Source organism: Biomphalaria glabrata, chromosome 13 (assembly GCF_947242115.1).
Source record: "Biomphalaria glabrata chromosome 13, xgBioGlab47.1, whole genome shotgun sequence".
In the NCBI taxonomy this organism is placed as follows: domain Eukaryota; kingdom Metazoa; phylum Mollusca; class Gastropoda; family Planorbidae; genus Biomphalaria; species Biomphalaria glabrata.
This window is the reverse complement of record NC_074723.1, coordinates 33771856-33787669: the sequence shown is the minus strand read 5'-3', so window position 1 is coordinate 33787669 and position 15814 is coordinate 33771856. Positions and strand designations below refer to the sequence as shown.

At 36.5% G+C, this 15814-nt stretch overlaps 1 long non-coding RNA gene across 1 annotated transcript; it reads left to right on the top strand.

Annotated features, from left to right (window-relative positions):
* The first annotated feature begins 2688 nt into the window (after positions 1–2688).
* LOC106057352 (uncharacterized) lies at positions 2689–15691 on the top strand. Its single transcript, XR_008774298.1, has 3 exons — positions 2689–2842; positions 3452–3598; positions 15068–15691. It is a non-coding gene; the product is annotated as an uncharacterized LOC106057352 (long non-coding RNA).
* The last annotated feature ends 123 nt before the right edge of the window (positions 15692–15814 follow it).

Below are 15814 nucleotides of genomic sequence, written 5' to 3'. Positions count from 1 at the left end.
TTATTTAGACACAAAAGAAAAGATCTTGTAAAATAAAAACTGAAATAAAGGCTAACAAAAGAAAATGAAATAATTAAACAAATCAAACTAGTAGAACAGGTTCAGTTCAAAATAATCAAAGAACCAGCATCACAGAGGCACAATAGTGTCTCATCTCAAAAACTAAAACGATGGTTTACAATAATATAATACATGTCATACATGTCATAACAATCAAATGACGTCATCTATGAGGCACACTACAGTCTCGTATCAAAACAGATGTCTTTTACACACAACAAAAAAACATACATGAGAGGATAAGAGACTAAGTAGACATGTAATATTTACATACACCAACTAATTAATATCGTATAAATAAAGTCTACTTAGTTCGTTATGAAAACAGTCTTCCCGTAACAGTGGCACACTCCTCTTGAGTAACACACTCAGAGCACAACAACACAAGTATTAGATTTAGATCAAAATACACTGGTCGGCTCTAAGACTCAAGAGAGAGTGGTGATTATATACAGTTAAAAGGGACTTAAATAATGTATAAATGGGGACTAACTCTTATTGAAAAAAAGATCGCTACCCTTATTGTTCCTCTTGTCACACCCTGCCAAAGTTACATTGAATTTTTGAAAATTCATCAATTTCAAATTACACATTTTGTTTAAAATAATTTCTAACCTGTGACAAGAGAAGTGAACATCCATCCATTCCAGTGGCGCTACAGCCAATGGAGGGCTCTGGCCTACTTCAACACGTCCTTCTATTCAGATCTCTCCTGGGCCTTCCGTCTCAACGCCCTAAACCCAAGCTGTTGCAGATCTGCTTTTACATCATCAATACATCGCATTTGCGGTCTACCTTTGAGTCGCCTGCCTTTTGGTATTTGCTAGTATACGATTTTTGCTCCTCTGTTGTCTGACATTCTTTCAAGGTGACCTGTCCAACGTAGTCTGTTCTTTTTTTATTTCGGTCACTATTGGTGGGTCTTCAAACAATAGATACATCTCATGGTTAGTGCGTGTTCGCCACCCTGTTTCATCCTGTATGGCACCATATATTTTCTTAATAATTTTTCGTTCCCAAGTATTTAGTAAAATTTTCAGATGTTTTAGTGTCCAGGTCACACTTGCATACTTTGCTGCTCGTCTTTTTATGGTTTTGTATATTATTTTCTTGGTTTTCCTTGATATTGTTTTGCTTATAAGTAAATACTGGCTGCTATAAAATGTTCTGTTGCCTCCTGTTATTCTTTCCTTTATTTCTTTTAGTAGGTCATTTTTAAATCAATAGTACTTCCTACATATTTAAAAGTTTGGACATTTTCAAATTCGTTGTCTTTCATTTTGATATATTGTCCCTCTGATTATCTCTTGTCATTGCGATGTGTTTAGTTTTATTGTCATTAACCTCAAGTCCTGCTGGTCGAGATGCTTCTTCTAGTTGTGTAAAGGCTCTAGCAATGCCAGAGGTTTGTTACCCAATAAGGCGATGTCATCGGCATAAGCAACGAGAACTGAACAAGTAATTTAAAACTATACTTTAAGTTGATTTTTTTTTAAAATAAATTTATTAACAAAACTCAAATTTAAACCCATTATATAGCCTAACAGTTAATACGTAAAGCATAAATCACTAAACACATAAGAAACTTTTTTAAGGTTTGCAAGCTCACCATCCGTTGCTATAGAGATTATTTTTCATATAGGGATCTGTTGTTTTATGAAGTAGTTCTTTAAAACATGTAACATTAATATGCATTAAGTATCATAGTAACAGTTTTCACAAAGAGCATTATTACCAGACAAGGTTGACTCAGCCAGCTGTATAGAGAAATATGTTGTTTGCAGAAATATGTCGTAAGCAAAGACTTACATAAGAAGAAAGATATATTTTACTATATTCCAACAGAACTCAAGAATTTAGTGAACTCTTCTACAAATCCATTGCCCTAATAACCAATGGGTCAGAGTTGGCACGAATGATCCTTAAAAATATACAACATGGTATTTTAAATAAAATCTAAGTTAATACAATAACAAGTCTTTTCATGATTTTGTAACAAATAACACATTTGAGACTTAAAGAAAGGTCCTTGCCGAATACCTGCGCAGACGATAAACGTAATACTAAAGTAGACTTTTGTGGACTACAGACAAATATTCAAAATCTTTGAATTCGATAACATTGCCTATATATTAAAGTATATTATTGACCAATAAAGCATTTAAGATTGAGTAGAATTGTGATGCTTTTTATTGTGTTTCAAACAAATATTTATTAGAGAATATGGATCATTGCGTACCATATAAGTATACAAATCATAAAGCCATTTTGTCTAGCCTACTAGAATGTGTATCATAATGTATTATAGTGTATCGAATATTGCCTTTATGTCTTTATTTGTAATGTTATCTAATCTTATTGGTTTACGTGTTATGCTTATCTATAATGGCTTTGTATTAAAGGGAAGAAATATACGTAAGGTTATTATACAGACAGTACTTTTCTTTTACTTCAAACCCCCCCCCCCATTTTTCCATGATTGTTCTTGTTGATAAATAAAAAAAATATTTTCTACTTAGACACAAATCTAAACTTATATACCGTTATAGTACAAGCAGCACATCAAAGAGTAGTCAAGAGACATACTCTAGATGTCTTGAATGTTTTTTAATCTCTACAGAATGTGAACCAGGCGCCCCAGACGCGAGACCTAAACTATGTCTCACTCCTAGTATCTGTTGGACACAGCCATTGCATTGTTGCAACTATTGCTCGTATTTATTCCAATCTACTGCAAGAACCGCGCCAACAACACCGTTCATTACACCCACGTCATCCAAAGGTAAGATATGTGTTTCTATTATATCTACATTACACAAAGATAAGAAATTTCGTATTAAATTTTGCCGTTAAATAAATATTGTACTACGTGGCATTCACTTTCGTTCAGTATCTACATAGTTCTAAACTTTAAATTTAAAATTCTTCATGTTTCAAAAAGAGTCCTATAGCAAATATTACGTAACGGAATGCTCGTCTGTGTTTTACCCCCTTATCAGCTTGCCCTATAATTTCCACTTTCACCTCCATGGTGATGGCCTTCCTTTTCTTTTGCTGCATCCTTTTCTTTATTGTCAGATGAGTTTGGCAGCCATAATGAAGGCTCCTATGGCATGCAGGAGACTAGTTTTCCTCTTGTAAGGGTACAGTGTACGGTACTGGACTACACTTATGTATAAATGTATTCATCCGCCACTGCACGTAAGTCGGACTGAGCCGTCGTAAACAGAGTCGTAACCATAAAACGACGTAAGTCGAGACCGTCGTTACCCGAGGACTTCCTGTATATATATATATACAGGCGGGTGGGAGAGAGAAAATCCCAACCACCCCCCCCCCCTGAAAAAAAAATCCTGGCTACGCCCATGTCTTTTTTTTTTTTTCTTCTCAGCATGTGAACCAGGAGATGTAGACATTAGACCAGAAGTATGTACTAACATTATTATCTGCCAGACACGGCCAACACTGTGCTGTCACTATTGCTCGTTACATTACATTTATAGAACTACAAGCACCACACAATTAACTTCCCCCAAAGGTAGAATATTTGTTTGTACATTATTAAACTTGACGTTTAAGCAATTTGTTATATATATATATTGCATTCATTATTTTTCGTTTCTGCAAAGTTGTAAAGTGTAAACGTCTATTCAAAAGTCCAACAAGTGTGTTATAGAAAAAGACCGAATGTAACTAAAAGCTCCTCTCTTGGCAACAATGACATTTTTTTCACTTCATTAATAAACCACGTGTGGTGAAATAGTTACTATTTGTTTATGTTTGTGTTAGTGTGCTACTGTCCAAGTCTCTTTCGTCAGTTCATGTGTCGTTCTAGTTTAATAAAGCCTCAACTCTGTATGTAAAATAGTAATACAAATGGAGCGCCTATTTAAGCCAATGGAGCTAAACATAGAGCCTTGCTCGCCAATCGGCTGCCGAGAAGTGGCTGCACTGGCTTAGAACATTTGAAAATTTCATCTCCTCAGTCTCTCATTGCGAGATTGACAAAAAGAAATTATTGAACTTTTTTGGAGCCTATTTCAGTACATAAGTGAGTGTACAACGTTCGAAGAATCAATCAAAGTTCTACAAAATGTCTACGTAAAGCCTAAAAGCCAAATTTTTTGCAAGGCACATGATAACTCTTAGCCAACAAGAGAACGGACAAACCGTTGACTCTTTCCTACTAAACCTTAAAGGTATGGCCAAAGACTGTGACTTCAAAGTTGTCACCGCAGAGACACCTTCATAAGAGACGCTTTCATTACCGGACTGGCTTCAAACAGTATAAGGCTGCGACTCTCAGAGAAATCTACTCTAACTCTACAGTGCGCCTATGAAGAGGCAAGACAACTCGAATATGCCCATAACCATGCCATGGCGTATAACATCCACTCTGAAACTCCCTGTGGAGCCATCGCCGAGGTGGAGAAACTTTCACCAACGACAAAATTAGAACACGAGGTGAGTGCGGCGACTAGTAAAAGATGCTTTTTTTTTGTTTTAAACAGCCCACACAAACGCTTTAGATGTCCAGCCCGTGACGCTACATACAACGTTCGCAGTAAGAGGGGTCATTTCCAGAAAGTCTGTAAATCGACCAGAGAGACCTCCAAAGATATAACCTCAGCCATCGTAAAAGCAGGTGATGAGACGTCATGGACTACTACCGTTGGATCTTCCTGGGCTTCAAGATCAGCGTCAAGCCTTACTAAATCAACTATTTCATTACTTGTCAATGGAGTACCCTTGAATGCTCTCGTAGATACGGGGAGCAGTGAAAGCTATATATCTTTTTTAATTGCTAAAAGGAACAAATGGAAATTAGAAACGTCCAGAAACAGAATCTACATGACCTCTACACATTTCTCTCGCACCACTCATGGCCATATTTTGCTAAAATAAAGTACAAAGATAATCGATACGAAAGTGTAAAGCTCTCACTACTGGATGGACTGGTATCTGATGTAATATTAGGACTAGATTTCATATCAGCCAGCACCAAAAACTAATAATCCCATTTGAGGGAAATCGGAGCACTCTTTAGGTCTGTACGCTGGAAAGCAGCACGAGACAAAGCCCCACACCTCTTCGTGAATCTTATCTTATCTTATATAATACAGACGTTACTTCAAAAAAGAAGATGATTACGTCCTACGCGTCATGCATTTAGTCATGCATATTAACCAATGACTTAAATTCTGCCAAGACACTGGTTTTCCTGGCTAGCTCAGGCAACCCATTCCATGCTCTAATAGCACTAGGGAAGAAGGAGTATTTGTGCTCCTAACTGTCACCCCATAACCACTAAATCTAGAAAATATTCTATGCTTTACTCCAAATTCATTTAAACTGAAATCAAGAGACTATTATCTGACAAAATTATTGAGCCCTCCACGTCCCCAAGGCGAGCCCAAATAATTGTAACAACGAATGAAAGGGAAAAAAAAAAAAGAGAATGGTTATCGACTATAGTCAAACTATCAATCGATTCACTTCCCTCGACGCGTACCCCGTGTCAAAAGTGGATGAACTGGTACAGAACATATCTAAATACTCAATGTGCAGTACTGATATAAAACTATTGCATCAACTGACATCTGTGACACAGGCCAGAAATACAGTTTAGCGTGCTATATCGAAGGGCAAGGGACAGTACTGGCATAAAGTTTGCACGCAAATATGACCACTGTTAGGGTCATCTGATCATAAGCCTGCGTGGGCCAGAGACAGAGTGTGTACGGCAGGGCAGTTCAAGGCAGGACACGGAGAAGACCGGGACTGTTTGTCTATCATGAAGTCGGTTCTGGTGGAGTCCTAAAGTATTGTTACGTATTTCTGAATCTTCTGGCTAAATGTACTAGTAGGCACACAAATAACAACACTGTAAAGAACTTGACGACTAAACTTTCAGCTTCATATAGCTTTATTGACTATTAACCCTAACAATTTGCTACTGTAACATGTAGCGTAGAAGACTGTACAATATCTGTCAGTTTACAGTTAGCTATACTTCGTTGCAATTCATCTTTTTACTTCGTTGCAATTCATCTCTTAACTTCATTGCAATTCATCTCTTCACTTCGTTGCAATTCATCTCTTCACTTCGTTGCAATTCATCTCTTAACTTCATTGCAATTCATCTCTTCACTTCGTTGCAATTCATCTCTTCACTTCATTGCAATTCATCTCTTCTCAACTTGCATCGAGCCGTATTCCACAGAACAGACCAACGACACACTTCCCAGTGTCGCTCCAGGTCTCCCAAAGCTGAACCAAGTCGTACTCAAATCTACCGAATCAGAGCCGCACACGTCTTACATCGACTGTATCGACTGTAACGGCTCAAGTCCACTGTAGTTCGCTGTATAGACTTTAACGACAGTAGTCCACTCCAGTTAACACTACCCTAGTTAACTTGCATCGAGTCGTACACATTTCTCTTCCACTAGAGCCGCACACGTCTTACATCGTCTGTATCGACTGTAACGGCTCACTCACGACTGACTTTCACATTAACTCTCTGGCTTATATAGAGTCCCTAATCGCTCCTCCAAAATTGCTAAAACACTGCTAGTATCATATGGAACAACACGTGAGGAAACGTCACATCCTTGTCTTTGTTTGTACGCGTAGATTCCAAAGAACACTGGCTGCTGTGTCATCTCGCTGGGGTCACACGTTGACCTCTACTTGTCACTGTTCATTTGTAACAGTATTATGTACCAGTCTGGGAAGAAATAAGGACAGTAGAATTGGTACGGTGATGTACAATGTAACATTTTAGTTGTTGTTGTGTTGCCAATAGTCTAGTGTCACAGATTACATTATAGAATTGTTTGTACATTTCACTTTTGAAAGTAATATAAGCCCTCGACATGAGTCTCGGGATTTAATCCTCAAATTTAGACACTTGTCATTCAAGTCAGGATTTACCCAAGGGACGTAATTAGTATGTTTGAAATATATTGGTTGATTTGAATTTAAACAAAGACATTTTTGAAAAGAGTTAGCGCCAGAGAATTGGCGGTAGTAAGAAAGAAAAGTCAGTCGATAAAATAAGGTTCTTGTAGATAGACACGTTTTCTAAAAGCTCTGTTTGAAAAGCCTTTGTAATATGGTTCATGCTCATTGATTTGTAATTTGTACATAAACTGTACTTACGTTGTATTTAATAAAGTTCCAGAGTTTTGTTTTATCAAAAGATTCGTCATTGGTGATTCTAGATCTTCATTTTTTGTTAACTATTGAATTCAAGTAAAATCCCCGGCATCACAACACATCATACCATCTAAATGTTGTGACATAATTGGCACTCTCCGACTATTAAAAGTTCATGGACAACTTTTAACGAAATTTATTCAAGATCTGGGACCAATTTCTAAACTCTTCAAAGGAACTTCATTCTTATTTAACGGAGGACAGAATTTCTGTGTTTAACAGGTCAGTTGGTTATCGATAATTCTTTTATAAAGATTTTCGTTAGAGTTACGTCTAACTCACGAAAACTATTATTATATGTAATTGGCAAAAGGAATAAGACCAATATACATAATAACTGGCATTATTAAAAGACCAGTAAAGCAAATAACTGGCAATATAAAAGACCAGTAAATCAAATAACTGGCATTATAAAAAGACCAGTAAATAAAATAACTGGCATTATAAAGAAGACCAGTAAATAATCATTTGAGCAGCACAAAGTAAACAGAAGACCAGATTTAACCAACTGTTAAACCAGTAAAAAGTACATCGGCTCAATAGATCTATATATTCAATCATACGACTCCAGTAACTACAAGTCTACTGTCAAGAATTTATTAGCAAATTGAGGCTTCAAGAACTTTGTCACTAGATCTAGATCTATATTATTATTATATCTGAGATAAAGCCAAAATCCAGATATCGAACATTTTGCTCCAATACAAGAAACTAACAAAAAAATTAAATATGGCTTCCAGTTCTAGAACACAACGATTCTTCGAATTAATAGAATTTGCCAAAGAAAAGCAAATTTCAAAGCCAGACCAGTGGGCAGAGAAACAAGAAGAGAAAGAATATCAAGAGCAAGAAGCTGAAAAACAAAGGCAAGAAGCTGAAAAACAAAGGCAAGAATCTGAAAAACAAAGGCAAGAATCTGAAAAACAAAGGCAAGAATCTGAAAAACAAAGGCAAGAAGCTGAAAAACAAAGGCAAGATTCTGAAAAACGCATGCAATTAGAAGAAAAAAAATTGCAAGACGCCGAGAAACAAAGGCAACATGAAAAAGAAAAAATGGAATTCGAAAAACAAAATAAAGAAAATAAAGAAAGCATTCCAATTCAAGGTCAATCAAATATGTTTGACAAATACAGATTAATGAACAAAATATCGGCTTTCAACGAAAACATTGACAATATGGACTCGTATCTCATAAGATTTGAAGAAATAGCTACAACATCCGGTCTACCTGAAGCACATTGGTCGAGCTCACTTCTTACCCTCTTGACTGGCAAAGCTGTCAACATTTGCTCACAACTGTCCATCAATGAACGCAGCACTTACTCTGATATCAAGGAAGCTCTACTGCGCCAATACGGAGCAACTTCAGCCAACTATAGAAAGAAATTCTATAATGAAAGGCCACAGCAAAATGATGATCCTCAAATTTTTGTAGCTAATATGTCAATGTGGTTTGATAGATGGGTATCCATGGCAAAAATAGAAGAAAGTTACTAAGCTCTTCGTCAACATATTATTATCGACAACATCACCCATGCTCACTCAGAAGATATTCAATCCTACATTATAGAGAGAAATCCTACTGATATCCAGACACTAACCAAGATCATCAGACAATATAGAGCAGCCTATCCAAACAAGTCAGTCAAACCATCTGTTGAAGAAAATTTTGTCTGCTTTGCTCAAGACAAAAATGCAAGATATAAGTCAGATGACAAAGTCAAATGCAACAAATGTCATAAACTAGGGCATTTCACGTCTCAATGCCGCAGCAGAACCACAGAATGTTCATATTGCCATAAAAAGGGTCACCAAACTCATGAATGTTGGAAAAAACAGGCAGTCTCCAAAAATCAAAATTTTGATAGACCCACATCACCAACTCAAAGATACAGCAATAGAGAGCAATACAATCTCAACAAAGCACCTAGAAATAATAAACCAGATAACAACAAACCTCGCTACAGAAGTCATTCACAGGACTCCAGACCACAATATATGCCAAACAGAAGCTCATATAACAGAAGCTATTACAATGAGCACTCAACTATGACAGTCATTGCAAAGTCCAATGGTCTCAAATTTTATCCAGGCTTCGTAGGAGACAAGAAGGTGGAAGTTCTTCGTGACACCGGAAGCACGTCCACATTAGTACATGAACGCTTCGTACACGCAAACCGTTTCACAGGCAACCACGTCCAAGCCACCGCATTCAACGGAACTGTCAGCAAATTACCTGAAGCCATCATTTATGTTACTACACCATTCTTCAGTGGTCAAACAAAAGCATTAGTAACACCCAATCTACCAGTGGACCTAATCATTGGAAACATAGAAGGAGTTAAAGAATGCACTCCTCAAGAACTTACTGAATGGACAAATGCCATAGTGCAAGGTCAAAAATGTTTAGCAGTAATGACAAGATCCATGTCCAGACAACAAGAACATTTGGCACCTGAACAAGTTAGCCAAAATAATCACATGGCTACCTCAATTACTCAAGATATGCAGAATGCAACAGAACCAGTTACTAGTCCAGTAGCCAGCAACAATCAAGAACATTCAACATGGACACCCCCAGTTACATCAAGCCCATCCCTACCGGTCATAAGTCCACCTCCAATTCCCGAATGTCCATTGTTGAGCTTTGAAGAACAAGACGACATGCCCAGAGTCTCTAACAATGATACAAGAACTCTAACTAGTCAAACTGAAGTCCATCAAGACAAGTCATATTTCACACATGATGACTTCAAAGAAGAACAGAAACGAGATCCAACATTGCGAATACTTTATCAGAAGGCTCAAGCAAACAAACAGCTGAATCTACCAAATAAACCATATTTTCAAGATGGCCTCCTGGTGAAGAATGCCATGCATAAAGACAATACCATTCAGCAAATAATAGTGCCACAGAAATACAGGAAAGAAATACTGGCAACAGGACATAACATTCCACACGCCAGCCATATGGGTGTAGTCAAAACTAAAGCCAGAATCCTCAAAGAATTTTATTGGCCAAGTATCATTAAAGACGTCAAGAAATACGTGAAGTCATGTCATATTTGCCAAGTCAAAGGACCTAAGAACAACAAATCACAGGCACCAATTCAAGATATGGAATTGACAGACAAGCCATTCCAAAAAATCTCAGTTGATTTGATTGGTCCTATGCCAGTAGCTTCAGCAAGAAACCATCGATATGTCCTGACATTGATTGACACATGTACAAGATGGACAGAAGCAGTACCTCTAGTCAACATTACAGCGCTTGACATAACCAGAGCTTTATCAGAGATATTTTCCAGAATTGGTTTCCCAGAAGTTATCCTCTCTGACAGAGGCACACAGTTCACAGCTGACATTACCAAAGACTTCATGAACATGTACCACATCAAGATGAAATTCACAACGCCCTATCATCCCCAAAGCAACGGGCTTTGCGAACGATTCAACGGTACTTTGAAGAGGTGCATTTCAAAAATAGCACACGACAATCCACAGAATTGGGACTTATTGCTACCAGCAGCTCTGTTTGCATACAGAGAAAGTCCTCAAGAAACCACAGGATTCTCACCTTTCGAGATGGTTTATGGCGCCAACCCACGAGGACCAATGGCAATCCTCAAAGAAGCTATTATTCGCCAAAACTCAATCTCATCAGAAACCAAGACAGCGTTTCAACATGTGCAAGATACCAGAAACATAGTCATATCTGCATGTGAAAAAGCAAATGAAGCCACAGCCATAGCAAACTCCAATACCAGAATGAGAGTCAATGGAAACAGAACACTGAAACAATTTGAACCAGGAGATCAAGTATGTCTGTTACTACCAGACAAAAGCAACAGACTATTCATCAAATGGCAAGGTCCATTCCCCATACTCAGAAAGATAACAGATGTTGATTATGAGATAGACATACACAACAAAAAGAAAATCTATCACGTCAACATGTTACAAAAATATAACACAATAACTGAAGGTTCCACAAGCCCAGAACAAAATGAAAGAGCCATATCATGTCTTGCAGTCATACCAGAAGAAGATGAAAATGACACGTCTGAATTTGACGACATCAATATGCCACAAACAACTACCAAACAAACTGAATTTTGGCAAGACATCAAACTCAATTCAATGACACCGCAAAAGCAGAAAGAACTGACTACCATTCTCAAAGAAAATTCAGAAATATTCACAGATGTTCCAGGCAAAACGTCAATTGCGGAACACAATATAATACTTACTGATTCCAAGCCTACTAAAGCAAGACCTTATCCATTACCAGTACACTACAGAGACTTTCTTAAACAAGAAATTAATCAACTATTAGAGCAAGGAATCATTGAACATTCCAACTCTCCATATGCTGCATCAATAGTTCTTGTCAAACGAAAGCAAACGACAATTCCAAGAATGTGTGTCGACTTCAGACAGTTGAACAAAATAACCCAACTCGACTCATATCCTATGCCAAATCCTGAAGATCTTATGACTAAATTTTCAGAGGCAAAGTTCTTCACCAAAATAGACCTGTCCAGAGGTTATTATCAAATACCAGTCAGACAAGAATGCAAACAGTTTACGGCATTCACCACAGCTTATGGACTATTCCATTTCAACTTCATGCCATTTGGTCTAGTCAACGCCAGCAGTACCTTTAATAGAGCCATTCACAGCATACTAGGCAACCGCTCTGACACAGTGTCATATATAGATGACATTTGCATATTCCATAAGACATGGAACGAACATATCAAAGGACTACAAGAAGTTTTCAGCATACTGAAACAACATGGTTTTACCATAAAGCCTAGTAAGGTAGAACTAGCCATGTCAGAAATATCCTTCCTGGGTTATAAAGTCAGCTACAATTCGCTGAGACCACAAGAGAACATTATTCAACGCATACTAGACATCAAAGTCCCCACCAGTAAAAAGCAAGTGAGAAGTATTTTGGGTCTGTGTAATTTCTACAGACATTTCATACCAGGTTACACAGCACTCATAGCTCCATTGACCGAACTCACTAAGAAAGGACAACCAACGAAGATTCCATGGTCTACAGAGTTACATACCACGGTTGAGAACATTAAAACTGAATTTTCAAGAGACACTATTCTCAAACTTCCAAATCCAGAGAAGCAATTTTACCTCGCCACAGATGCTTCATCTTCAGCCATAGGAGCATGCCTAATGCAGAGTTACCAAGACACTTCACAGAAATGCCAAGAGACGTTGCACCCAGTATTTTTCATCAGCAGGAAGTTGTCACCAGCTGAAACCAGATACTCAACCATCGAACGGGAATGTCTAGCCATTGTATGGGCCATTGCCAAGTTCTCCAGATATCTACTAGGTGCACATTTCACACTCCTAACTGATCATGCACCACTAGCATTTCTAAACTCAAAGAAGTTAGCGAACAGTCGTTTAACTCGTTGGAGTCTACAACTTACAGACTACCAATTTGAGGTCAAGACAATTCCTGGACGTGAGAATGTCTTCGCTGACACACTTTCCAGATGTATTTAATTCTTAACATAATTGTATATATATTTTTCTTCCACATATTTTTTTCCACAGGAGTTCTATATCAGATGTTGTATTTATTTCAGCACCAAGCAACCCACTGAGGAAAGTCACTCATTCAAGATACTTTGTTTATTGTTTCAGCATCTTTGCATATGACATGCATCAGACATTTTAATTTTTAAATCATGAGCATTTTATTTCAGGTCGAATATTTTTGCATATATCCTACTATAATAGTACAGATACATGACAGACAATTGGAATTTTTCATTGCTTCACACATATTGAGATTTATATCACATTGAGTATTATTTTCTCAGAAGATTGTCATGTACTATCACAATTATTTTTTTTCTATGTCAATTTTTCATATGCAATATATTTTTTTCCATGTACACATTTTCACAAATGAGTTATGTCATATTTTAATATCATCATGAAGCTTCATAACCTATTCAATTCAAGATTTAATTTATCCAAGTATTATGCTTTGTACAACTTTTGATATTGTCTCATTTTCATAACCACTTGAATAGTGAGACAGGTATTCAAAGTCATCAATAATTTTATTCACTGCATTTACATATTTTTTATCTCCAAGTTGACTTTATTTTGTCATATGTTACCTCAACCATTTTTCTATAATTTCATGTATGGTATTTTGTGTATATTTAAATAATTTCAATACATATGAGCATTTCTATTACCATACAAATGCTAAATGGAGAGGGGGGTAATATGTCACAGATTACATTATAGAATTGTTTGTACATTTCACTTTTGAAAGTAATATAAGCCCTCGACATGAGTCTCGGGATTTAATCCTCAAATTTAGACACTTGTCATTCAAGTCAGGATTTACCCAAGGGACGTAATTAGTATGTTTGAAATATATCGGTTGATTTGAATTTAAACAAAGACATTTTTGAAAAGAGTTAGCGCCAGAGAATTGGCGGTAGTAAGAAAGAAAAGTCAGTCGATAAAATAAGGTTCTTGTAGATAGACACGTTTTCTAAAAGCTCTGTTTGAAAAGCCTTTGTAATATGGTTCATGCTCATTGATTTGTAATTTGTACATAAACTGTACTTACGTTGTATTTAATAAAGTTCCAGAGTTTTGTTTTATCAAAAGATTCGTCATTGGTGATTCTAGATCTTCATTTTTTGTTAACTATTGAATTCAAGTAAAATCCCCGGCATCACAACACATCATACCATCTAAATGTTGTGACACTAGTATAGGCTGTTATCCATTTATTAAAGTACCAGATTATTTCGAAACTCTTGTTGTCAGGTTCTTGATGTGTTGTGTGTTTAGCAGTGTTTACAGAACGCCTGATTAGGAGAGAGAGAGAGAGAAGCGTTACAGTAAGTTTGACGTCAAAAGCGCTTATCATCAGATTCCTATCAGGGAAGATGAAAAGCAGTACACGGCGTTCGAGGCTTGCGGAAAGCTTTATCAGTTTTGTCGCATTCCTTTTGGAGTGACAAATGGAGTTGCTGCCTTTCAAAGAACAATTAACACAATAATTGAGGAGGAATTGCTTCAGGATACGTTCACTTATATGGATAATGTTACCATCTGTGGACGTGACTCCAATAGCCACGACCAGAATCTACAGACATTTCTCAACGCCGCTAAGAAGTATGGCATCTCTTTCAACGATGATAAAAGTGCTATTGCGCCCAAAAAAAAAAGTGTGTCTCCTAGGCTACGAAATTTCTCAAGGGCAGTTAAGACCAGACCCCGAAAAATTTTAGGCGTTGAGAAATCTACCCGCCCCCCCCACCACAAGACTTGAAATCACAAAAGCAGAACACGTAAAATGTAGCAACATCCCAAGCCACTTAGACAAACATAATGTCCTCACACCATACCAACATGGCTTTAGGACATATAGATCATGTGAAACACAACTAATAGGACTAATTGATGATTTTTCAAAAGGCTTAGATAATAGTGAGCAAATTGATGCTATCTTACTAGATTTTTCCAAGGCTTTTGACAAAGTTTACCACCATAGTTTGGTCTTAAAAGAAATTTTAATTTTATTTTAGAAAAAAAAAAAAAGTGATTTTTACATGTACCGGTTTTGTTGCCTGACTCTTATAGACATAGAGTCATTGACAAATCTCTAAATTCATGGAGTCTAGTGTAGAGTAGTCGAAATGTTATACCAACTACAGTACAGAGTAGCCAGTAGCCTATACATAGAAATATACAATTATAATTTATTTACATTCAACAGAGTGTGTACCAGAAGAACCAGACTTAAATCCAGAGCTGTGTACTAGCATAACTATCTGCCAGACACAGCCATATATGTGCTGTAACTATTGCTCATTACATGACAGTTCTGCAACCTTTCTCATTGTGGAATATTTGAATTTTTTTTTTTGCTTTACTTTTTTTTTATTTATAATACAACAATAACAAAATGTATACTAGAAATAGATCGATCTAGAATATCCCATTAACCCCCAAAACTTAAAGTAAATTAAATATAAATTTTCTATGAAATATCGATTTCTATTGGCCAAACTAAGACACTACAAAAAGATTTTTTTTTTAAATTCCAAGTAGTAACGATTCTGTGAGATGTACTCTGGCAGTCTACTTAACAGGAAGTGACCACGTGAGGAACATTATATAAAAAAATATTTTTTTTTTTTACAATCTTTAAGTGAAAACAGATTAGTTAATAACATTAAAAAACACACAAATTAAGCATTTTAATGCCAAAAAAGTATATTTTAATGCTTTTTTTACTAACAAATTATAACAATATAGTAAAAAAAATAGGCATCAAATGTACAACATTATTTGGTACTAACCAGTACTATCCAGATATATTTTTTACAACAACAAATAATAAAACAAAAGTGAGATATTCAAAGATCATGTCCATAAGCAAAGATTTTAATATTTGAAGTGCGGTTGAACCAAACATACTTTTTATCTTTTTATGCTCGTATATTCCTATATTCATATGCGT